Genomic DNA, 25649 nt, shown 5'->3' on the forward strand with positions numbered 1-25649 from the left:
CTCACTTGGTAGCCCAGGCTGGCCTCGAACTCACAGAGATCCGCCTGGCTCTGCCTCCCAAGTGCTGGGATTAAAGGCATGTGCCACCACCGCCTGGCTCATAGGGACCATCTTGCCGCCCCTTGCTGCCCCTCCCCGTTTCTGATTTCTCTCTCTATTCCCTTCCCCTGTATCCAGCCACCATCCTCCCTCGCCAAGGCTGAGGGGCTCCTGAGGAAGCTCCTCCAGGAGGGAAATGCTGGGAGTTAACTGGCTGTCATCCAATTAGCCTTTGCTGTACCTGGGAGCTTTCTCTGGGGAAGGACCAGAGGAAGCAGCGGAAGTGGGTGAGATGAAGATGAAGCCAAGCTTTGATGAAGGCCCTCTTCCGTTCCTCCCTAACCTGGCAGAACCCCTCCAGGACTCAGGTCTCACCGTGCAGGGGCCAGGCGGGGGTAGGGTGGGTGTGAGGTCGGTGGTGATTTTGCCAGGTCTTGATCTTAGGGGAGCATGAGTCAATGAAACGCTGTGTGCATGGAGATTGCTGATGAGGGAGAGGCAGCGGTTCTGGTCCTAGGCCCCTAGGCCCCCTTGGGCTTGGATATGAGGACATCCCTGGCTGGCAGCAGTATGATCTCATGGAACCAGCCTTGAGAAACCTGACCCGGCCCCTATCTGGCTGCTGAGATGTTCGCAGGACTGTCTTGGGGTACAGTTCTGGGCCCTGACTTGGGCACTGTCTGGAGATAGGGTGGAGCTAGACCTCACACAAGAAGGCATCCACACTGGCCCAGTCCTACAGATCAGTGGCCAGTGTGGCACCCTCTGCTTCAAAAAAGAGCTCTGAGGACAGGCATCAACTAACCTTCTCATCTCAGGGATGCTGGAGGAAGGATGTGGCCAGGAAGGTCTCACTAAAATCCGAGCTGTCAACAGCCTGCTCCACTGGAGATCCCCAGATAGCAGGGCACTAAGGTCTATGTCTCCATATGAGGCAAGCTTGGTGAAGGACTTAGCCTTAGGGCCTCTGGTGAGCTTAGTTCCTCAACCAGAATGCCAGCATGGAAGATGGCCTCCCAGTCAAAGTTGCCTTTGAGATATTTTTAGCCTGCCCTGCTCCTCCTGGATTAGCAGGACCTTGGCTACCCTTTTAGGCAGTGGCTGCTGGTGCTTATGTCCCAGCCTGCCCTCTCCTGTGCTCCCAGCCCACTCCCCCATGGCCTCCTCAAACTCCTGCAACAGGTGCTGGGCCTCGGTGTTCATAGTCAAAAGCCCAACTCAGAGAGCACTGCGGAGTCCTGTGAGGCCTGGCGGGCAAAAGCAGGGTGGTGGTGAACTGGGGATAGCCTCCGCTTCTTAAAGGCCCAGCTAAGCTAAGCAGGTGCTCTACATACTGAAGGTCAATGTGACAGAAGCATCCCCCACCCCCCCCCCGCCGCCTCTTGCCAGGTTGGTCCATCTCTCAAGGCACTTGGTTTGATGTAGCACTTGTTTGAGGGACAGGTTGTGGCAGATGGAACTCGGCCAGGTGGGGTCCGCATGACGGAAGTAGCAGAAGATGTTCGAGACCCACTCGTAGATGATTGACAGAGTGATCTTGGTGGTCCAGCTAGCTTGTCTGGCCATGCAGATAGATGAGAATGGCAAACGAGTAGGGCAGTGTGGGCGCCTTTAATTCCAGCACCCAGGAAGCAGAGGCAAGTGGATCTCTGTGTGAGGGCCAGCGGAACTACACAGAGTTCCAGGCCAGCCCGGACTACATAACGAGACCCTGTCTCAAAAAAACAAAGAAGTCTGAGTCATACCTGATTACTATCATACAACTAACAATGTACATAAGATCTTAGCCTATGAGTAAGCTTGCAGCGTTTTATTGTTGGTCTTGAAATAGTTTCAGGAGATTTTAGTGTGAAGTTTCTTAGCCAGGGTCACTTTCTCCGGGATATCTTCAACTCCTTATTTTCATTTATGTCAACTTTCCTTTTGGTGACTCCTCTGGGACTCATATTAAGTAATTCTCAAGTGACAACAATGTCTGTCTTTCAGCTCTCTCCACATCTCCCCAGTCAGCCTCGTGACCGTATTTCTATGCTACTCTTGCATCTACTGCACAGTTCCCTCTTTCCATTTGTTAAATGTCACACGTAGTCATCACAACAAGACACACAGGCAACGCATTTACATAGTTTGCTGTCTGAGTCCAGTAACAGATGTGCACTGAAGCAATTGTTGTTTGTTCAGTGATTTCTGGACTGAAAGTTCGTCCCCCCTAATCTCAAGGTGCTGGGTTAGCATCACATCAAACAACAATAAAGGGAGAAGTCGGTCAGTACAACTCCATCCTGAGAGACATCTTACACTGTCCTCCCTTTCCTTATCATTTCCCTCTTCCCTCTCCTTTGGCCATGTTCTCTCTTTGCCACCTCCTCTCCGCATTATATATTGATCCTCCACACTATCCCAGGTATGAAATCTCAACCTCACTGAGGCCACCAGGATTTTCTTTTCTGACAACCATCCACCCTGAAGTGGTGGTAAGGGGTCCCTAGGGATTCTGTAGATTCTGAAGGTCCCCACTCTTCTATTCTCTCCAGTTCTTAAAAGTAGAATATCTACAAGAAAACTCTCCCTGTTGGTAACATTAATCCTCTTTTATAATGTAACTGGATATGCAATATTTTTATGTTTTCCTCTTATTATGAGAAGAGGGAAGAAAACAGATGTTAAACTATCATAATTTTTGGATAGTGACAATGAATCATTCTAGGAAATACCAAAAATTAAGGATTGAGATTTTATGAAAAATATTTATTTTCCCAGACACTTTCTCACACCCATGACTTTCCAGTAAATTATGATGAAAGACCGTGGGACAGAGATAATCTGGGCTAGTTTCCCACTGCGGGTTTCTGGGGGTGATTCTTTGGAAGCAGGTGCCTGGTCCCCACTTTGAATCTACCACATCAGAAGCAAGTCTGTGGATGCGCAGAAGCAATTTGGCATTGAAAAACTGCATTTTTAATGAGTTATCTGGATGTGGCTAATGAGGTCTGACATTTAGGGCCCACAACTGACCATCTTCTTCCAGTTCTGAGAAGGAATATCTACAGTGTGGCCACTTTACATCTCTGCCGATGCTCTTTCTTTCTGCTTCAGACTCAAATGAGCCTTTTCCTTTTGTCTAGCTCTTGAGAGGACAGTCACATTGCTCCTACAGTCCGCACTGAAAAAAAAAAAAATGTAGACTGTTGGAAGCCCCTGAGAACTTGGCACTATTTTTTAAGGTAAGATAACATAAATATTCTGAATGTAAGGAGGTAAAATAATCTGAATAGTTTTCTTTCTTATAACTAAAACAATGGTAGGTATGGCCAAATAAAAGCAAAAGGTGACTTTTGTTATATCTAAGATAGTATAGTGAGCACATCGGTCAATACCAAAGGAGAATAATGACTCATGTTTAGGCCAATCTCCCTGCCATAACCCTACTCCACATTTCTTGAGGACACCTGCTCTGTCTTCAGAACAATTTGAGGAGGAATTATTTACCCTGTTCTCTAAGCATTCCTGCAGGTGAGCATTTCAAAGCACATCTTCAAATCTATCTCATCTTTTTCAAGGCTCTCCCTAGTTACTTTTTACAAATCACAAATCTTCTGATCTCCCATGACAACAAGACAAGACAAAATACTGTTGATATTCAAGAGTCGTTTCACCTGGCAACATAGTTCTGGTCAATAATAAGAAAGAAAGAACTCCTATACAAAATTTAAAAATCAAATGTAGATGTAACCAACTGTCTTATTAAATAAGAAACACAGAACCAATGCAAAGGAGAAAGCCAAGATGTCAGAGCTAAGACCTAAAAACCTTACTCTTCCTCTCGAGGTGGTCCTACCTCTCCGAAAGACACCTACTTCCTGTGTGTCTGTCTTTTTTTATAGAGTTTCTGTTCTTCCTTCTCATTGGTTGTAAACCCAACCACATGACCTCCTAGTCACTGCCTGTCTGTACAGACCTCCAGGTCTTCTATGGTTGATACTAAGATTAAAGGCATGTGTCTCCAATGCTGGCTGTATCCTTGAACACACAAAGATCTACCTAGCTCTGCCTACCAGGTGCTGGGATTAAAGGCATGCACCACCCCTGCCCAGCTTTCCTATGGCTTGCTAATAGCTCTGACCCCAGGCAACTTTATTTATTAACATACAAATAACATTTTAGTACAAATAAAATATCACCATAATCAAATTCTCTTTAAATGTTCCCTTCTGCTATATTTCCCATGAATCTTTCCCAAAAACATGTTACTGGGAAACTTAATTCACAGTAAAAAGTGTTGCATAGTGATACCCAATGGTGGTGACAAGGTCACAAATACTCTACCCTCACAAGTGAATTAATGTTGATCATGACAATGTTTGAGAATATGAGTTTAGTTTCTGAATCATTTTGTCTCCCTTTTCTATTCTACCATGGGATAATGCTGTAAGGAGGCCTCCACCAGATGTCAGTTCCTTAATCTTCGTGTCCCTAACCTCCAGAAGTGTGAGCCAGTAAACTCTGTTCAATATAAATTACAGAATGCAATGTTCTGTTAAAGTAATAGTTGCATAGCCATTTCTTCTGAATTGAAATATTCCTTCCAGGAAAGTTAGGGAGAAGAGGGGGAGCATCGCATGGGACTCAGGAACTAAACAAACTTCACATTTCTGGGAAAGCTGAAATCTAAAAGATTCACAGGGCCCTTCTCCAAAGTTATGGAAACAGTAAACAACTACTGATCAACTGAACTGTCTAGAGGAGACTCTTGGACCTGTTCATCTGCTTAAAGCCATGCAGAGAGCTCAAGGTTGCAATTTTTGAGTCATTGCCTATGTTGGGAAGGGCTTTTTAGTGATACAGCTGCTCCTGTAAGAAGCCCCTTACCCACACTTTGCTAGTAATCCCACTAAGCTCTTTGGTTCACATCACTATAATTGTTATGTTGGGCTGTGATGACTTCCATATCTGGCATGAGTACATGCATGTGTCATGTCTCCCAGGGAAAAGCTCATAGAACAGTAACATATTAAGATTAAGTATTAAGTGACAGATTAACACATTAAGACATATTCAAGTGGGAATTACCCAATGCCTTTGAAAGATCTCTGACTTCATCTTCCCAATGGCAGGGGTTAAAAACACAAATCAGAATGTGCACTAAAGTTCATGGCTAAGCCATCGCCAACTACTCATGATGTGCTGTAAAGCAACAAAATGGCAAGACTCTGGAATAGTAACATAAGTAGTATTATGAACACTCCTAGAAACTGAGATAGTTACATAAACTAGAATAGTGAGTGCTATTTGGAGCTTGAGTCTTCTACATGGAAAAGAATGTTTAGATACTACCTGACTTACCACCAGTCATGTGAGCAAATAAACACATATGCAAATTAAAAAATAAATCAAGAAGATGCTGCAACCAAGTGAAACTAATATGTTGTAAATGTACAGATAAGTCCATTTTATATTTATGTAATATGTAAGTCATGTGTTCAATAAAATATGCCACTTATGCCTTTTGATTAGTCTGTCATCCCCATGTTGTATGACGACAAGCATCTCTGTCTGATAATAATAATAAAAAAAAAACCCAGCAAGCTCTCTAGGCATAATTGGAGCTATGTTATTGGCACATGATAGTATGAGGCTATCTTTAAAGCCCAAGTGTTATTAAATGCAGTTTCCAGTTGTAGGAGCTAACATAAATCAGGCCTCTTATTGGTGTTTTAAATGTAAAGAAAAGAGACTTCCATATGGAGTAGGGCTATTTGCAAGCCAGGATTAACCACCATAGAAAACCAAATATCCCTTTGCAATATGGCTCAAATCAATCAAGACAGAGAGATCACAGCAGCCCCTCACAGCACTGGACTTAAAAAGCCACGATGCTGCCCCACCATTTATGTGTGACCATTCCAAGATCTCTACAGCCTCCTAAAGCTTGTGAAACAAGGATGAGCTAACCCCCCCACCCAGGACTGCCTCATTGGGAATAGTTTTCCAGCACAGACAATAGCTAAGACATTGTTAAAGGGGGATTCTTTGCTCTTCTCCCCTAGCTATAAGAGTCAAGACATTCTGAAAAGCTTAGGAGCAGCTAGCTCATTTGGTGTTCAACTTCCCAGAATACCTCCAAAGGCTGTCACACTGTTTTGTAACCCCAGGAAATCTCTCTCTCTCTCTCTCTCTCTCCCTCTCTCTCTCTCTCTCTCTCTCTCTCTCTCTCTCTCTCTCTCTCGCTCTCTCGCTCTCTCGCTCTCTCGCTCTCTCGCTCTCTCTCCCCCCTCCTCTCTCTCTCTCACACACAATGTGTTGGATTGTATATCCATTATTCAGACTTTTATCTGAAAAAAATACTAGAGATTCACAGTGTCAACAGTATCAGCTTTAATTCACCAACTGACAGTCATGACCAGAAGCAACAAGTTTATCATCACTCCATGGGGGCACAGCTGTCCTCCGTTTCTCAGGGATTCTCTTACTTGTAGTATACTGTCTTAAATCAATTTCTTCCCCATCACAGCTTCAAAATATATGACCATAATAAGAATGCCATCTAGGCTGGTTAAGGCATTTGTTCATTAAAAAGCCAACTTGCAGCTAAATGAAGAGCCAAAGATCATTAGAGGTGACAGAGCATGGAATGTTGGAAATGAGTGCCTCCCACAAGGCCTCAAATATCACCTTGGCCATTTACGGCTCTCTTGGTGTCTATTTTATACATCATTTATTTAAAACAGCTTTGAGAGAAGGTCATTCAGGTATTTGGATGTGGGTTAACATCTAAAATGAACCATGGTTTATTATTCTTCTTATTGTCCATTTACTAAGGATGGTATAGTAGATGGTTAAAGTCTATGGCCTCATTTGATAAAGTGCAAAAACAGCACTTTTTTGCCAGTCATATTAAAATTGATATCTTGATATTTAAGGTTCTAACCCTGTAGGAAAGAGTGCTGATTTTGTGCATATAAATACATCTGCACCACAGCTTTCTAACTTGGAAGCATAATATTCTAACTCAGGCAGAGGAGAGCCGCAGCAAAAGGACATTAGTGTCTGCAGCAATGTTCTCTTCAAATGAATTGGATCTTTAAGACAATCTTATCAGACTTGCTTTTAATGTAAGTGGCAGCTTTATGCAGAAGCAGGAGAGCAGGTAGTGAAGGGTATCCTGCTGCATCATAAACCTGCAGGAATTTTACAAGCCAAGGTAGATGTCGAGATAATGAGAACAGATTCACTTGTCAGGGGCTCTGATGCCAAAACCAGAGTTTTCCATGATCTTCAAAAAGAATCCTCCACAATGTTTTCTTTTTAATACATTCATTACACAATAGCACTCCACAGCATTTGATGATGCACAGGAAGATGTATAAATTAACATCAAAATGACGCATCTGCCTCTGCTGGTCCTGAATGCCTGTGGGTAATCCGAGAGTCACTTTAAATTCTGATTTTTTTTTTTAACATTAATATTTGCAAACTATCTCGTTTGTTCCCTTTGAAACTAACTGGAGGGGCATACTTAGACTAAAAAGTAATTGATGCAAGACTCTGAGGGATTGTTTTTTTCTTTGTTTAATTTGTTTTGTTTTGTTTTGTTTAATTTTTTTTTTTTTAGGCAGGGACCCAAGCTGTCTAGAATGACTGACTCTTTATGTAGAGGAAGATGACCATAAACTCCTGACTGTAACCTCCTGCTTCTGCTGCTCAAGTGCTGGGATCATGGCACATACTACATTACACCCTTCTCTGTGGAGAATCTTTATAAATTTCCCCACAAGTGAGAATTCAGGAAATGTAGTAACCAAAGGTCAAAAGACAAAGCTCCATCATTCAAACATTTCTGAAATGAATTAAGAACAGTTAAAAGGTTATGGCTCAGAATGTAAAGAAACTGATAGTGGGACACACCCAGAATACAGTTTTAGATAGTTAATGTTTAATGAATTTATTAACCTAGAAAAAGAATGGCTTATAAATTCAGATACATACACATGTTGCAGAAGTGTTAAGGGAAGTCAGTAATGAAAGGATTGTGAGAGTTGGCAGTGGCCATCTGATTTCTTCCCAGGATGCCCTCTAGGTGATGGACAGAATCATGCATGATGGCAATACACTTTTGTACTAGAACCATGGCTAAAGTTTCTAACCAAAGAAAGTATTTAGGATTTTGAATGGCCTGTGGAAGGCAGAAGCCAAGAAACACTCAAGTCGGGACTGGAACTAGAGGAAGAAAAGATTTGTTCATCGTTGATAAACATGGTCATTGGAAATGGTGAAAACAGTCTATCCAGTATATGTTTAGAATAAAAAAAAAAAAAAAACTAATCTGGGAAGTTCTAACTGGCTTACCAAGTCAACACTGAAGAAGAAATACAATTTTTAAGATCACAGTGTACAAGCAGGAGTAGAGGAGGCATGTGGTGAACACCATCTATCTTTTAGTTTGATAAGCAAACTGGGCACAATTTTATTTAAGAATGTAAAGGGTTATAAGCATTGCATCCTATTATTTCCCCCAAGACCAGTACCCCCAGCTGCTCCAAATGGTGCAGGAAGATGAAATTAGCCAATTCCCTGGAAAGGCTGTAGCATTCAGCTTCAGGGCTTTCTTAATTCTCCTTCTCCTGGGGTTCCCAGGGAAGCCTGAGAGCAGAGCAAGGAGGAAGAGAGAAAAAAGGAATTAACAAGCTTCCTAATGTATTGCTACCCCGACATCTTCCAAGGGACTTGGTTAATTTCACTTTGTACCTCCATTCAGATCAGCTCAAGTTTGCAGAAAGCACCAATTAAAAACAGGGAAGGAAGACAAAGGCGGTTGGGTGGGAAAGGGAAGGATGGATAGAATTTAAATTAGTAACTGCAGACTGAGGTCTTCCCCACAGTACTCAAGGCAAGGATTTCTCTTTTGAAAATCTAACTAAGATGGAAAGTTTTACATTTTGTTAACTGTTATTCTTCCTTAGGATATGGGTGGAACCCCTGACTTTTATTTTCTAATGTAGCTGACTCACAGGATTGGAAGTTGTCTTATCCATACAATAGTCATCCATGTGCTTCACAACTCCACCTGTTCTCAATAAGTGTTTTGAAGTTGAAAATGAGACCTATGTGCCTGATGGGAAGCCCTGCTGCTTTGAGTGACAAAATAATGGAAGACATGAATAAGAAGGATAAAAGGGTGGTCAGCAGAAGTGGATAGGAGGGGAGACACTGACAACTGTAAGTGCACAAAAGTTACCCAAAGACAAAGGCCAGCACACTGTTAAAGATGACAGGAAAGAGCATGGACATACACATTCCCTTGTGTCACTAGACTGTAGGCAAATCCCCATCATGACCCCAGCTCAGGAAACCTCGCTAGAACAAATGTATAAGTGCTCTATGAAGTACTGGGATCTCAAAATCACCCAAGAATGTCTCTTCTTGGTTCTCTTTGATAAAACTTAGAAGATCACTTCTTTAATCCCTTTCACAAACTTGACTCCAGTCAGCCAATATCATAAAAAACCTGAGTCTGTACAGAGTATTGTTGACAGCTATCACTTTGGTTCAGGACTGCAAACAAAATCTAAGTCCATGGCTATCCAGGAGGATTCCCCAGGTGGCCTTAGGAAAATTACTAGGCAAGAAAGAAATGGCAACTTTCTTTGAGAAAAAAATGAGTGCAGTAAGAACAACTGTGCAAAACTGTTGGGTTCAAGGATGCACCTCTGATTCATAAACAAACTGACTGGCACAATACACATCCACTGTCAACTCTGTCAACCAAATGATGACTACCATGGCTAGAAACAGGCATGTCTACACCCAAAAAGCAGAGTAAGAAGTCAGAGCATCAGTGGATCTTCAAATCAATTTTATGTCAGTACAACCTAACAGAGTTTCAAAAAACTAGAGATTTAGAGTCTTATCTCAAACCTATTTAACCAGAATCTCTGTGAATAGTGTCCAGAAAATTACTACAGATTCACCAGCTATTTTTTCATTAGTATTTTAGATGGGTTAAATCACTTGTCAGTATCTTCCAGTGGAGTGCAGAACCTTGAATCCTAGATGTCTTGTGTCTCTGTATGAAATCATATTTTACCACTTTATTTCTATGGTCAATCAGCATCAAATTTAGGGATATGTCTTTATTAATTATTATTGTTATTATTATTATTTGATGTTCTAATGCTGCATCTTTAATAAATTCCACTATTTTCTCATAAACTCTGGGTTCTTTCTGAAAGATAACATGGAAACGCGTAGTTCATCTACTTTCCATCGACTTCTTACTGTGTTGCGTGTAAACATAGACCTGAGTAAAGTACCCAGGTGTACAAACTTCCACATAAGTACATAAAAAGTGTGGTAAACCTTAGAAGTAAGTGTGAGCTTTTAAGCAAGAAAGAGGAGCAAGCAACAGATTTACCTTCCTGTCTGAAAGAACTGGAAATAGGTTGTATAAAGCAAGATTCTGAAGACACAGGGCAACAAAGGGCAGCAATCCCTGCAAGGTAAGGGATGAAACAGTGCCTGTAAAAGCTGCATCTCACTCCCTAAGGAGCTTCCGGGCCATTGTGGAGTGAGAAGACCCTGACAGCTAAAGAGGGGTCAGACCATCAGAGGAACTTCTCTGGCTACAGAGGAATTAACTTAGAAATAAACAACTGTAGAGGCCCCTGGAAAAAGTCCCCAAATATTTGGAAAGGAAACAATCTTCTCTTAAATAAATCACAAGTCAGTAAAGAAGCTCAGAATGAAACTAAGTGTTTTGAGCTGCTTTGGCATAGATCCCAAGTATCCTCCAATGTTCATGTACTGAAGATCAGGCTCCCAATTCAGCTGTGTTGAGCAGCACATTTGTGGGTGGGGAAATCATGAGGGCTTCGATCTCAAAAGTGGATTAATACATCTATAGACACAGATCATAGTGGTTTGAGAGAAATGATTTTTGTAAAAGTGCTCTCTTTCTCTCTCTCTCTTCATCTCCTCTTTTCTTCCTAACCACTATGAAGTGAGCAGTACGGCTCTACCACACACTTCCACTGTGCTATGCTACTTCACCACAGCTTGGGGGAACGAGGCCAAGAAGCTATGGATTGAAATCTCTGAAATCATGAGATGAAGGTAATCTTTCCTTCTTCATAGTTTTTGGTGTGAGCCTAGTCTTTGATGGCTGAGTATCTTTCCTTTTTAAATACAGTTTTCTCAGTGATGGAAAAACAAGGAACCAAGGGATGATGCCCTGGCTCAGGGCAGCATAACTCTGAGATGTGGTGCTTACAGTCACAGTTCCTCAGGCTGATGATCAACTTTGAGTCATCCCAGGCATGAAGTGAATACATCTATGCAGTGTCTCCCATCCTCTGAAGAGTTTGTCAGCCCCTCCCTTGCATCTGAGGTCTAAGGAAAGCACCTCCTTTTCACTCAATACTCATTTCTAAAGACCCATGCAGATGGCTCCATACCTCTTTTTAGAACACAGATACAGTTGGCATCTGTTTTATCAGGACCTCAGCTAAAATGGTAGCTGAAATAACCATCTGTCAATCTGTCAATCATCTATCTTAATTCAGTTTGGGGAGTAGTCCAGCAGTAGTGCTATGAAAGCAAACACATATCAACCACATCTTTAACCAGAAAATTCATCCTCAAGAGATTAAAGTATCCGGTGTCAAAAGAAATCCATGACTTCTTTGCTCTCTTATCAGTATAAGCAAGCCAGATGATCTCTAATATAAAAATCATATGGTATTTTTGGCTCACAAATATGCCATAAACTTATCAATGAATCTAAAAGTCTAATAGCCAACGTCATAAATTATACAGAAGACTGTAATTGGCCTGTGGCCTAAGTATGATTTTTGTTAAATAAATAACAAAATCAATTAATTTGTAAAATCAGTTAATTTAATATCTTTTGCCTAATTGGCTCATATGTGAAATTCAGATGAGAATAAAAGGACCAAAAAAAAAAAAAACAGATAGAAAAGAGAAAACTAGGATGAAATAATCTTAAAGAACAGGAATAATTTAAATATTGAATATATGTTTTAAGAAATATTGGGTATATCTAAAATTTTTAAAGATGAAGAGTAGGTCATTTCATTAGCCTGATTCATGCAAAAGGACTTACATATTGTTGCTCTTATTTTTTTTTTAAATAAAGAAATTAGATGCACACACCAAAAATAAAATGCTAGAATTAAATGGCTACATCTGCTGTCCCTCGAGGCATGTACTTCTCATGATCACAGAGGTACGACATGCACTACTGCCCCTGAGTAACTCCTGGTCCTACTGATATAACTCTCATTTGCATGGTGCTAAGAGCTGTATGAACTCTACTTGAGAGAGGGGAATAAGACCTCCTTTATCTTTTTAAAATCCTGCCAGATAGCATCTTCCATTTCTCCTGCCAACATAAAACTTTATCAGAGCTTATAGTGGAATTGCATATGTCCAAAATAAAACACTGAGTCTAAAGCTATTTTTTCACAAATAATAACAGAGAGAGAGAAAACATCAAGTCACAGTACTTTGATACCACAAAGAACATTGTTCGAATTAATATCACGGTTTAATTTGAAGAAATATTTATTTAAGATCTGCCACGAACAACAGGCTCTACACACATTTACATCCAACATAAATCACAGCTGTCTACTTCAAAGGCTTTAAAACCTAAGGAAGTTTTTCAAACATCTTTTAGGGAGGTAACAATAATTTATGAAAAGTGTGAAGAGAATTTCTCCAGGTTTTAAGTGTCCACAACACTAATCTTAAATCTATTCTCCCTCCAAATCTCTCACTCTGTCTACTCCCAAAGTACGCATCACGCTCTTACAATAGCGAAATGCTACAATCTCAAGGTCGGCAGGGATAGTTAAATACAACTAAACAGAATAATGATTAAAATAGTGATGACATAACTTTTTGTTAAAAGTTTACATTAAAATATACTTTATTTTTCTTTGAGAATTTCATGCAATGTATTTTGGAAGGCAGTCATGCTCCCACTACACTACCAATGCCCCACCAATACAACATATTTTTTTCCTTTCAATTCTTCAAGTCCTACCTACCATTAAAATGCTCTTGACCTTCCGATCCCTTCCCATTCAACTTGAGATTTCTTCTTCCTCCTCCCTGTCTTCCTCCCCACTTCCACTCCTCCTCCTCCTTATTTTTCTTCCCCTGTTGAGTCTCGTCTGAGTTGCCCAGTTAGTCCTAGGAGTGGGCTCTGGCCTGGTATGTAGTCAACCTTTGAGAAGTCACATCATTAAAACAAAATAAACAAAAACAACAACAACAAAAAAGCCTGACTCTCACTCTCCCAACTGCAATCAAATGCCAGCAGCTCCTTAGATGGTGGTAGGATTTCCAGTCCACCTTTCCCAGCTCTGTGCTGGATTTTTTTCTGGGTGGAGTATGTTCACAATCCCCGTGAGTTCATAAGTTCATCTCCTTGCTGTTCCTGAAACTAGTGTTTCATTGATGTCAGTGACCATTCTTGGCTCTTCCATTCTTTCTGCTCTCTTCATGATGAAGATCCTGGTGGAGACAGAGAGGGGTGTAGCTAGAGTTTTCCTGCCTTGCCCACAGTCAGGACAAATCTTTGTCACCCACCAGTCCCACAGCCACTCAGACCCAACAGTGAACACAGAGACTTATATTGCTTACAAACTGTATGGCTGTGGCAGGCTTCTTGTTAACTGTTCTTTTTTTTTTTTTTTTTTTTTTTTTTTTTTTTTTTTTTTTTTTTTTTTCGAGACAGGTTTCTCTGTGTAGCTTTGCGCTTTCCTGGAGCTCACTTGTAGCCAGGCTGCCTCGAACTCACAGAGATCCGCCTGGCTCTGCCTCCCGAGTGCTGGGATTAAAGGCGTGCGCCACCACCGCCCGGCCAATTAACTGTTCTTATAGCTTAAATTAATCCATTTCCATAAATCCATACCTTGCCACGTGGCTCGTGGCTTACTGGCATCTTCACATACTGCTTGTCATGGCAGCGGCTGGCAGTGTCTTCTTCCACCTTCCTCTTCTTTCTTTTCTCCTCTCTGTTAGTCCTGCCTATACTTCCTGCCTAGCCACTGGCCAATCAGTATTTTATTTATTGACCAATCAGAGCAACACATTTGCCACACAGAACATCCCACAGCAGAGGGGTGGTAGTAGTGTCCCATTAGTGTCCCCTTTAGGGCTGGGCACTGTACAGTCCTTCATTCTCTTACTGCTGTCTGCATGCATTGCTCCATCTCACCCTCCAGTTACATACTCTCCATGCCTTAAAAAAGCTTTATTTGACACTCAACCCTCATTCCTTGCTTAGTACTTATATGCAAATCAAACCAACCTTGGGGACTTTCTGTGACATGCACACGGTTGAAATTAGTGTTCTTGGGAAACTCAAGGTGACAGTCTCCTACTCCCTCAGTTCACCCACTCTATGCATCGCCTCTTTGAGCTTCTCTGTTCTCTCACAGAATCTTTTAACCATGGGTTGTTTAATTTCCTTTTGCAGGTGAAAATTATCAAACCTTGATTTAGTTTCAACTCCATTGTTTCAAACTCTGTGACTTTTAATGGACTTTCCAAACACAATCAGTATTTAAGGAATGAATACAATAAGCAATTTAGAGTTCAGTGACATCAAACTAAGTGAAAATATTAGGACGTTTGGGAAGTAAATGCAGTTTTCACTTCCATCTGTCTGGATATCCCTTTTTTGAACATCATTTTCTCCTTCTTCTTGTCCACCCTGCCTTGCCAGCAAATGTTCCTGTCTCTAGCTCTCTGAGACTGAATGAAGGTCAGTGTGACATTGAAATTTGGGAACTGGAAGGGCTTACTTACACCTTCTTTTGCATTACATTTCACTTATTCATTCTCTTGTTCAACTAAATGGTTTTGTTAGTGTGTGTGTGTGTTGCTTTGTAATGCTAGGTATTGAATCCAGGGCCCTGTGCATGCTGAACAAACCCTCCACAACTGAACTACTCTCCCACTGTCCTCAAAAAATGTTTTTTGAAGTCAATATAGACTTTCTTGTTACATAACTTCTTCTGGTTTATCCCAATATTATTTGAGCATGTGTCTGTTTCCCTCTCTGTGGTCACACCCTTCAGGAAGAAACCTTGGGTTGTTGTGGGTAATACTGAAGCACATGCACAGAACTCAACTTAATAGTTTAGGAATTTAGGGCTGCCCAGCTTCTTGCTCTACAGTTAAAGAAAAACAATAAGCTGGAATATAAGGGACTTTTCCAATGTCATCTTTTTGGTCATTGGGAAATACCAAATGAACCATTAACCTTTAGTTCTTTCTGTAGGATGTATCTAATTCAAATATGAATCTTTGGCATTGATATTGGAAAGGAAACTGGTTTACATTTTAATGTGTGGTTTTGTTTTGCTTTTTTAGGCATTCCTCATTCATAAGTGTGGTGAGGGGTGACAGAGTAGGTGGCAGGAACATCCTCCCCATGCTCTTTCACTCCCAGTACAAGACTCCGCTTAGGGGAGAGGAAGAACTCCACCATGGCCCAGGAAAGCTGGAGCACTGAGAAGTTTTAGATCCTGAATAAGGAGGTTCTCAGGATCCTACAAGCATTCTCCTCAAATCTTTGAATACAGAAAATGAATAAATCATTTGTTTGTGTCTTCTGAGACAAAAATAAACCCAAACAGAAGCAGAGAAAATCAGCTACCATCATGCTTAATTGTATTTTACCTCAACATGTTACACACTCATGCAGCTTCTGTTCTTTCTGTCACTGAGGGCACCTGACACCTAGGACAGGCTCCTGGGCCCTGTTCCGTCATGAGAGCAGTGCTGTTCAATGGTTGCTAACGGCCTATCAGAGAACATACAGACACTGAACTTTATCCTGTTGGAAACTGTGCCCCACGCCTGGGCTGGAAACCTAAGCTTCGCAGGTGATCTCACCCTTTCTAGTGCACCGTCTTCTGCTCATTGCCAAGGCTCAAGCTCCAACCACAGAGAGAAGGGTCACAGTGGGAATGGCCCAGCTGTTGGAGCTAGGTGATATTTCTTCCCACTTGTTTATGCAGGCTCCTTTGAGAGTGTCTTTAAATATTTACCAAGTGCTGGTCAACCAAAGCAAGGTCCCTTCTCTTGCAACTCCCATGACTAATCTGAGCTGCTGTTGGATTCTCCTGGCCTCTTTGAGCAGACCTTCTGGTTGGTGCCCTTTAGGAGATGTTCTGCTGCCAGTTTCCTCCCCTGGGATTTTACCCCCTAGAATGGTGAGGGTGTGTGCCTGCTGATCCCTGGAGCAGGTACAGCTCATTCACCAGAGACACACCCTCCAATACCAAGAGAGACAACTCCAGTGGATTAACTCCACCATCACATCCTCAGACATCAAGATCAGGACTAGCACATATTTGAAATTTATTCTTTAATTATGTTTATTTTAATTGATATCTAAAGTTATTAAAAATGCATGCTTTGATAGGTACCTGCTGTAGACTATCATTTGAAGTGTGCTACTTTTGTTTATGTTGCATTTGTTTAACTCTGTAAAGTTAACATCTAATGGTCTAATAAAGAACTGAATGGCCAATCGCAAGGGAAGAGAAAGGATAAGCAGGGCTGGCAGGTAGAGAGAATATATAGAAGGAGAAATCTAGGAAAGAAGGAGAAGTAGCCAGAGAAAGAGGAGGAGTACAGGAGCCAGCCACCCAGCCACACAGCAAGTCATGGAGTAAGAGTAAGATTTACAGAAGTAGGAGAATGGGAAAAGCCTAGAGGCAAAAGATAGACTGGATAAGTTCAGTAAAGCTGGCTAGCAACAAGCCAAGCTAAATCCAGGCATTTATAACTAAGAATAAGCCTCCATGTGTGATTTATTTGGGAGCTGGGTGGCAGGCCTGCAAAGAGACAAAGAGTGAAAAAACAAATAACAACAGTACCACCTAATATTTCAGGATATGTATATATTATGTGATATTTAAATTGGGTTAAATATCTTTATTGCCTCAAATGTCTATCATTCCCTTATGGTAACATTCTTTTCAGCTGTTTGAAATACACCATATATTCTTGATACTCCCCTGTACAACATCACACTGGAATATCTAATCCCTCTAATTGTGACTTGCCTAATCAATAATCAACTTTTCTTTATACTGTCTTCTTCCAGCTCCATGCTCCTCCAGCTCGGCTAACCACAAATGTACTCTCGATTTCTACAATACTGACTGTTCTAGATTCTATATATGTGTGAGAGCATGCAGTGGTTTTTCCTCTCTGCCTGACTTACTTAGTGTAGTGACCACCAATTCCATTCATGTTGTCACATGTGAAAAGATTCCATCTGCCATGTGGTTGAATAGAATTCTATTGAGGCATGTGCCACATTCAGCAAGTCCATTAATCATTTGATGGATACTTAAGATTATTTCCATTGCTTGGCTACTGTGAACAATATTGCTATAAACATGGAAATGTGGGTTTCTCTGTGACATGCTAATCTCATTTCCTGTGGGACATGGATCATATTTGCTGGATCATATAGTAGTTGTGTTTTTAATGTAGGGAGGAATTGATAGAATCCCATTTATATTAATTGCTTTTCACTTTGCTGTGACAAAATACCTTACATAAACAGATTAAATGATAAGGATTTACCTGAGCACATAGTTTGACAGTCTCCCAGGTTGTCTTGGGGGAGAAGGCATGGCAACAACCGTGGCTTATTGCTCACAGCAGCAGAAAGAAAGCAGAATGCAACCAGATCCCAAAGCAGCTATAATCAAGGCCCACCCCAGTGACTCACTTCTACTAGCTAGAGCCTCACATCCCTAAGTTTCAACAACCACCAAGAACAGCACCACTGGCTTGGGCCTGTGCTGAAATACATGATGCTCTGAGGAGCACTTCATGTTCAACTATAACTTGAATCATGAGTATGAAACGGCCCCTTTAGCCCTGTCATATTAAGTCTTTCTATTAACAGTCATTAATAATGGGATATGGTTTGGATTTTTGATTCCCTGGTTGTTAGTGAAGCTAGTGGTATTTTTCTTTTGAGAAATGTCTAGCTAGGTCTTTTTGGGTTTTGATTTTTGCTATTGAGTTTCTGCAATTCTTTTTATATCCAATGTGTTAACCCCTTGAAAAATATATAGACTGGAAGTGTTTTATCAGATTCTAACAGTTGCTCCTTCACTTTGATTATTCCTTCCTTGGCTGTGTAGCAACACTTCAGTTTGATGTCATTTTTCCTACTTCTGTTTTGTTTCTTGTGCTTTTAGGAACTTGCCCCCCCCCCAAAGCATTTCCCCATTCTGTTTCCATGCAGCATTTCTCCTGTTTTCTTCCAGTAATGTCACAGATTCTAGTCTAATATTTATGTCTAGAATCCAGTTAGGGTTGCATTTTGGAAATGGTGAAAATTAGCGTCAGTTTCATTCTGAATTTACTAGAAAGATTCTTCTGCCTCTGATGTGTGCTCTTCACATTTTAGCGGAAAGTGGCTGGTGACATGTGACTTTGCTTCTAGACTCTCTATTGTGTTTACTGATTAATTCTGTGTCTCTTTTCCTTATAATACTGTGTTCTCTTGATGACTACAGCTTCTTACTATATCCTGAAGTCAAGGAATATAGCAATTCATGCATTTTTATATTTTTGCCCAAAATTACATTGACAATTTGGATTCTTGTGACTCAATGCTATTTTTAGGAATATTTCCCAGTTCTTAGAAGAATGTCATCAGCATTTTGACAAGGATTGCACTTAATATGTAGATCAATTTGAACAATATGAATGTTTAAAACATACTGAGTTTGGGATCAGTGAGATGATTCAATGGGTAAAGATTCTTGCCACCAATCTCAACAAATTAAAAAAATTCACAGGGTGGAAGGAGAGAACAGACTCCTATAAGTTCTCCTCTGACTTCCATATGTGTGCCATGGTATATGCACTCCTGCACACAGCACAAATACAAGCAACAAATAAATCTAATCATGAATTTTACAAAACATATTCAAATGTCCAATCCATGAACATGGAATGTTTTTCCACTTTCCAATTTTTTAGTATCCTCTTCAATATCCCACACCCATGGTTTTCATTGTAGAGCTCTCTTATATCTTTGGTTAAACTTATTCCTAGACAATATTTCCATATTTGTTGTAAGTGAGGTTGCTTTCTTGATTTCAACTTCAGATAATTTGGTATTGGCATATAGAAATGCTGAGTTTTCTAATGTTGGTTTTATATCTTTGAATATGGCAAACTTATTAGTTCTAATAGCTTTTTACTAGTCCTTGGAGTTATATGTTTGCCATAGATTGAATATTGCCTACTGTCCCAAAATGTTTATATGATAAAGTTTTCTCACCAAGGTGGTGCTATTATAGTGGTAAAATCTATAGGAAGGAGAGCCTAATGGGAGGTATATAGGTCATGTGGGACATGTTCAAGGGAACAGTTGAGGCTGAGTCTCTCTCTTCCTGTTTTTTGCTTCCCCACTGGGATGTACTAGTGCAGACCCAAAGCAACTGGGTTGAACAATCATAAACTAAAACTCCAAAACTTAGTCAACACAAGTCTTGCCTCTTCCCAGTGTGTGTTATTACAATAGGAAACTGACTATCACAGTGATCACTTGATCCTCCCTTGATCCCTCTCACTTAAAGTAAGGCTGGTAATTACAGGCTTCTCCCCAGTCCCATAGACATGTCTCCCAGAAGCCCAGTTTAAGACTAGCAACTTTGCAAGCCTAAACCCTAATTTATAATGTTTCATTATTCAAATTTGGGTCTCTGGGGACAGATAGACAGAAGTTTCATTGAACATATTATAGCTTAAATAGTTCTTCACTTGGATCAGCTTAGAAAATGCAATGGTCAACCTCTAAACTTCAGGTTTAAGAACAAGCTAGATCTGGAGTCTAGATTATCAGGACCCAAATTATTCTGTAATACAGATTGAGAAAGCCATAACCCCAAAAGACCTTTTAGCTCTTACAACCTAATAGTCCACAGGTTCCCTCTATATCTGATGACCAAAGAAGTTTCCTTCATCTTCACAAACAGAAAAAGGAGAATATGATGCAATTTAGTAAATATCTCCACATGTTACTTGAATATTATTTATTTGATATCTTCCCTTTTGTTTGAACTGGTACATTGTGACAGTACAAAGCTTTCTATTTCACAGGTAACATAAAACCCTACAGGGATAAAGGAAGTGTTCTGAATTCAAATTAACCAACTATGCAGATACCACAAAGTTTGAGAAATATAAGGATAATAGCACTGGACAAGTTAAGAAATGTGGAAATAGCATGATTCTCTTTAAGATAATTACTAGTGACCATAATAAATGCTATTAGCCAGATTTCATCATCTTCTCCCTTTCTTTTAGACTCTTTCATTCAGCTGCACTTGTGTGCCTTCTGTCTTGGGCCAGATGCTATAAAACATAATTAACATCATGCTTTCTCCTAGAAGTTTGTTTCACTTTGAAAGTTTCCTTAGTCACTGAAAAGAAATGTATCCTAGATTCTAGATTAGCTCTTTGCAAATCTTCTTGCTCATAAGTTAACCCACATGTGCACTTATTAATCTTTCTGAGTAAATGTGGGTTCAGAACTCATGTACACATACAGGCACACAAAGGGTAAGTGAGCAAAGCAGATATCCTCACAAGAGGAAGATGGATAATCTAGTTAACATTTTACAAGGTACATTGAACAACAGCAACAGATATTCTGGCCTCTACCACCCTCCTCAGCTAAACCTCCACTGAGGTTTTTCTTTCTCTGGCTTTTCTCTTTCCTTTGGCAACACCCTGACACTGTGTGTGTCTCTGCTCCCCTAGTGGTGTTCCCTTTGACAGCAGCTACTCCATCATTGAGAATGTAGTTTAAACATGTCTGAGTATTAGAACATGCTTATTAAGGTTTGCCCTGCTCATCTTAAGCTGTATCACGATAGTCTTCTATATGAGATGTTCTCCTTTCTTTCAATACACAATCCTGTGAAATAATAGAAACAATTTTTCTCTCTGAATATTTCTCTGTTCTGTTCATTAGAGTTGAATGGATATTCCTTATTAGCCATAATAGTTGCACTCCATCAGGTGGCCCAAGTACAGGGCACAGCACTGGTGGAGAATGCAATGGATGGTGTCACCACTTGCCCGTGGAAGTGTGTGAGTCAACAGGCCCTGAGGACTTGGCCAGAAGGAAGCCTCTGCTTTCCAGAGCCCACATCTTTTCCATCTCTGAGAAGCACATTCCACAACATTATTTTTATTTCTCACCAAACATCTACAAACTTGTTGCAGGTAGAAATGATGATCACAGTGATCCAGATAATTGCATCTTGAATTTACAGGACACTTTTCTGAGGAGCTCAGAATTTGTCCACAGTTCTAAGACTCCCCATCACCTCCCTTTCTGAATGCCATAATCTAAGCAGCAGTGATTATAACTGTAAGCAAGACATTCTGAGAGTTCAGACAGGTTTCCTTAGTTGGAGCTCTGAACACTCTCCCTATAACTCTGGGACCGATGACTAAGAAGCTGGCAGTGAGCTCTGGCTCCTGTGCTGGTCGTAATGTAGTTTGTTCTTTGCCTGAGGAAAGTGTTAAGACATGCGTCAGGTATTGTTAGAGATGGTGTTCAGCAACTGTCAGCCCCCAAATAATTACAGACCACAGGCATCTCAGATGCGCTCCACTTTTCCAAGGGCCAGAACGGCCTTCCACCACTGTTGAGTCAGCACTCTAGAGGGAGAATGTGAGGGACGGTCCGAAGCTCACCTGAGGCTAATAATTACACCGTGGCTTTTCTCTACCATGTATACACACAGATGTTTTGTGTTGTCATCTGGAAACTTCAGAGGAAAAGAAAGAAGTCAATGTAGATTAAGGTCACCATAGACTTCCTCACTGGCTGTGTGTGTGTGTGTGTGTGTGTGTGAGAGAGAGAGAGAGAGAGAGAGAGAGAGAGAGAGAGAGAGAGAGACAGAGAGAGACAGAGAGAGACAGAGAGAGACAGAGACAGAGAGACAGAGAGACAGACAGAGAAAGACAGAGAGAGAGATCAACATCTTGCAATACCTTTAAGTCAGTGTAGAAAAGGAGAAGTGGCATAAACATGACTCCAGTCAAAATCATCTCTTCAAATTGTTGCTAAACCAGGGAAGGATGCCCTTGATGGTGTCACAATGACGCCCGCTGGGGTTATCTGCATCCTGCAGGTCACACATATCTTTGCTACATTGATTTCAATCCATGTTTTGCAAAATAACTACACAGAAAAGTACACATCAAGAGACTTCATTGACATTCCTTAAATGCTGTGTTCATTCAGAACGAGTTGGTCTTCGTGTGGCTAAGAGACCATCATTTTAGCCCAGCAAACCTGCTTGTTACGCAGAGAAAATGAAAGCCCTTTGAAGATTGATGCATCTGTGGGTCTTCATTCATTTTGCAAGGGCACAACCACGCTGTTTCCTGCACTGCAGCAATTTAAGGAAAGCGAGTATCAGCCTCACTTGAGAGAAATGAATCATGGTAAAGAATTCTCTAGACTGCCCCTATTTGCCCAGCCTCCCACAGTGCTCCAGCTCATTCCATCCATACTCAGCTCCTCTAGGGACTACTGGGAGTTAAGACTAAAGTCTTGAAGCAAGTATGAAAACACAGGAAGAGGTCAGACCTTTTACCCAACCCATCAGCATGTTTTGGCTAGCACGCAGGAACATTTTGAAATGGCATTTGGGGTGCCTTGGAACACTTCTTTAGACAAGTATAGCACACATAGCATTATATTTCCCTAAAGTGTATTTCTACCATGGCTCAGGCCATGTACAGGAAAACAAAGCTGTCCTTTTGTAGCTTCCTGCCTGGGTCCCTAATGAGACTTTGCTTTGTTAATCTCCAACTCCTCTAAGTGGCATTAAAAAAAAATACTGCATTTGGGCTTACAGCTGTGTGGCTTTGGCACAGGGATTCTTCCTCACGAGCTTTGTCTAAAGGCAATCCATTTGATCAAAGAGTTCCACCCTCTGACTTCCTCTTTTATCATTCCTCAGTCAGGCCTGGGCTATGGGTAGAATCCTGCCGTTATTTTATTTAACATAAAAAATGATTTCATTCTCCTGCCAGAAGCGGGTCTTACTGATCATTTCGCTTGCCACCTAACAGCCTGGAGAATCATGGCTTTTACATAACTTGCAGTAGTGGGAAATGGCAGATCATCCTAATTAAGAAAAAAAAACACGGCCAGGGAGAAAGACTACAACATAGAACAGGAAGAAGAGCAACTCTCCCGAAGTCATTATTTCCATAGTCTGAGAGACAGAAATTGTCAGGGCAGCAGGAAGTGTTTTCAAGGGCAGACTCTGCTCCAAGACTGTGTGCAGCTGAATGCTCTTGGTCTTCCTCTCTTTCTTCACTTCAAGTGAGGATTTCAAGTTAATCCAGTGCCGCAAGACCAGCAGCTCAGAAGAAAACATTGCAAATTCAGAAAGGAAAATCATCTTACTATTGCAGTCACCACATTTGGGTTCAGAAGGTCTGAATATATTTCCCCCTAGGCATTCTTTCTTCTTTTTCCCAACTTCAAACCATCAGTCAGTATCTTCTATTTGAAAACTTAAAAGTTGATATAGGAAAGGCTATACCATGGCCGCTTTAGATGATACCTCATGTGTTGACTTGGGTTCCTAACTGTTATCAAATGGTTGGAATGCATCAATTATAGCCCTGAGTCATAGAAATGCGCATCATCCAGGATACTCAGAATGTAGACACCTAGAAAATACAAGATGTCAGCAAACTGTAACCTATCATATATATATATATGATATATATCATATATATATATATATATGCTGATCATAACAGATATCATATGTTCTATGAACAGGCTTTGAAAAAAAAAAAGCAAGTCTCTGGAACCACAGATGAACATACATGTGTAAACACACCAAGAAATGGCACTGTCTGGTGGGTATTTCATAATATCCACAAGCTGAGTGGCTTCCAACTGTAGTGAGCAGCTGAACAGCCCACATCTAAAAGCAACTGTGGAAAAGCTTCTAGCCAAAGAGTATCAAATATCAAGAATCTCTCATCCTGAAACATTACAGAAATATTCTTTAAAAGCAAGAAACTACAGGGTTGTTATAGCATTTAAAGGATTTACCTAAAAGGGTACTGCTGTTCTTTCAACCAAACAGGGGGAACATCTGAGTTTCTGTTTGGGCTAGAAAGGAATAGAGAAATAATTTTAAATAATTTTAAAGGTGTTGCTCCCTCTCCCCCCCCCCGTGTGTGTGTGTGTGTGTGTGTGTGTGTGTGTGTGTGTGTGTGTGTGTCACATATACTGTTACTAGAGTAAAGGTATTATGACCTTTTTAGAACTAGAGATGAAAAAGATAATGATACACACATTCATAGTCACGGTTTTTATTCCTTTTCTATTTACAATTTGGGGGAATAATTTATCAGTTTCTCCACTAAGTGCTTTAAATGTATAAACTCATATAAAACTGCCAAGAAAAGGTGATTATTTTGTCCTAATTTTAGAAATAAAGAAATTGGAAGGTACAACGCTGGAATAATTTTTCCAAGTCAACACAGCAAAACTATAGGGATAAGATTAAGACCCAATCCTTCTACAAGGACATGAGAACCAAGTGGCTCAGCTATGATAAGCTTTCTGACTAGAAATCTTAGCAGTTGTAACTTGCAGGTCTTGTGAAATAGAGTAGTCTACTAAATTGCCACTAGCTATTGCATTGCCCCAAAGCTGACAGTATTCACTAGTGAAATAACCGCATTTAGAGCATGAAATCTAGCATCAGGTATTTGGAGTCTAGCCCTGGTATACTGGAGGAAGTATTACATTCATTCATGCCTATTTCAGTACAACACATAACAGGTTTGGCCATGCACCTTTCCTGAACTTATAAGCAAGAAACTTGATAGAAATGTGAACATTGCCTTTTTTTGTATGAATAAATTAATTCTTAGATTATTTTCTTCATAATTGAGCTTGTGTTTAATTAAAAGTGCGCTTAGCTATCATTTTTGTCAAAAACTGTTTTCAATTTGAAAACAGAGACCCTCAAAGATTTTTGTCAATGAAGATCACATGGTTTTTGGTTTTCATAATGATTGAACCAGAAAAATCATGAGATATCTTAAGGAAATTACAGACAGAAGATGTGTTGTGTGAAAGGAGAGGTTTGCACTCCCATTAACAAGGATAGACGAGGCCCTGCAGCCTGAAATGTGAATGAACTGAAGGCGTTTGTGTCGCATAACCACTGTTATTTCTTAAAAAAAAAAAAAAAAAAAAAAAAAAAAACCAGGAGATTAAAAAGGTGGGCAAAAAACCCTGTGAAAAAGTTTGGAAACATATCGTCTCCAAAAACCCTTACAGGCTTTCCAAGCAACCTGATTAAACATCCTTTTTAGTGTACAATTAAAAACCTATAGGACTTCTTTACTGGGTGTATGAGGGGGTCTGCGTACTGGAGAACATACCAAATATCAGTGTGTATCCTTGTATTTTCCAGTGTTCTCTACAGTTATCAAACCATTTGACTGTAATCAGATATAAACCTCTCTCCTGC

The 25649-nt window shown here is 40.6% G+C and overlaps 2 pseudogenes; one reads left to right on the forward strand and one right to left on the reverse strand.

The window, feature by feature from the left end:
* Nucleotides 1-736: 736 nt before the first annotated feature.
* LOC114695886 overlaps nucleotides 737-25649 on the reverse strand; it is a 30702-nt pseudogene continuing 5789 nt past the window's right edge.
* Nucleotides 25239-25351, forward strand: LOC114695898 (annotated as a pseudogene).

This window comes from Peromyscus leucopus, chromosome 6, assembly GCF_004664715.2.
Source record: "Peromyscus leucopus breed LL Stock chromosome 6, UCI_PerLeu_2.1, whole genome shotgun sequence".
Lineage (NCBI taxonomy): Eukaryota > Metazoa > Chordata > Mammalia > Rodentia > Cricetidae > Peromyscus > Peromyscus leucopus.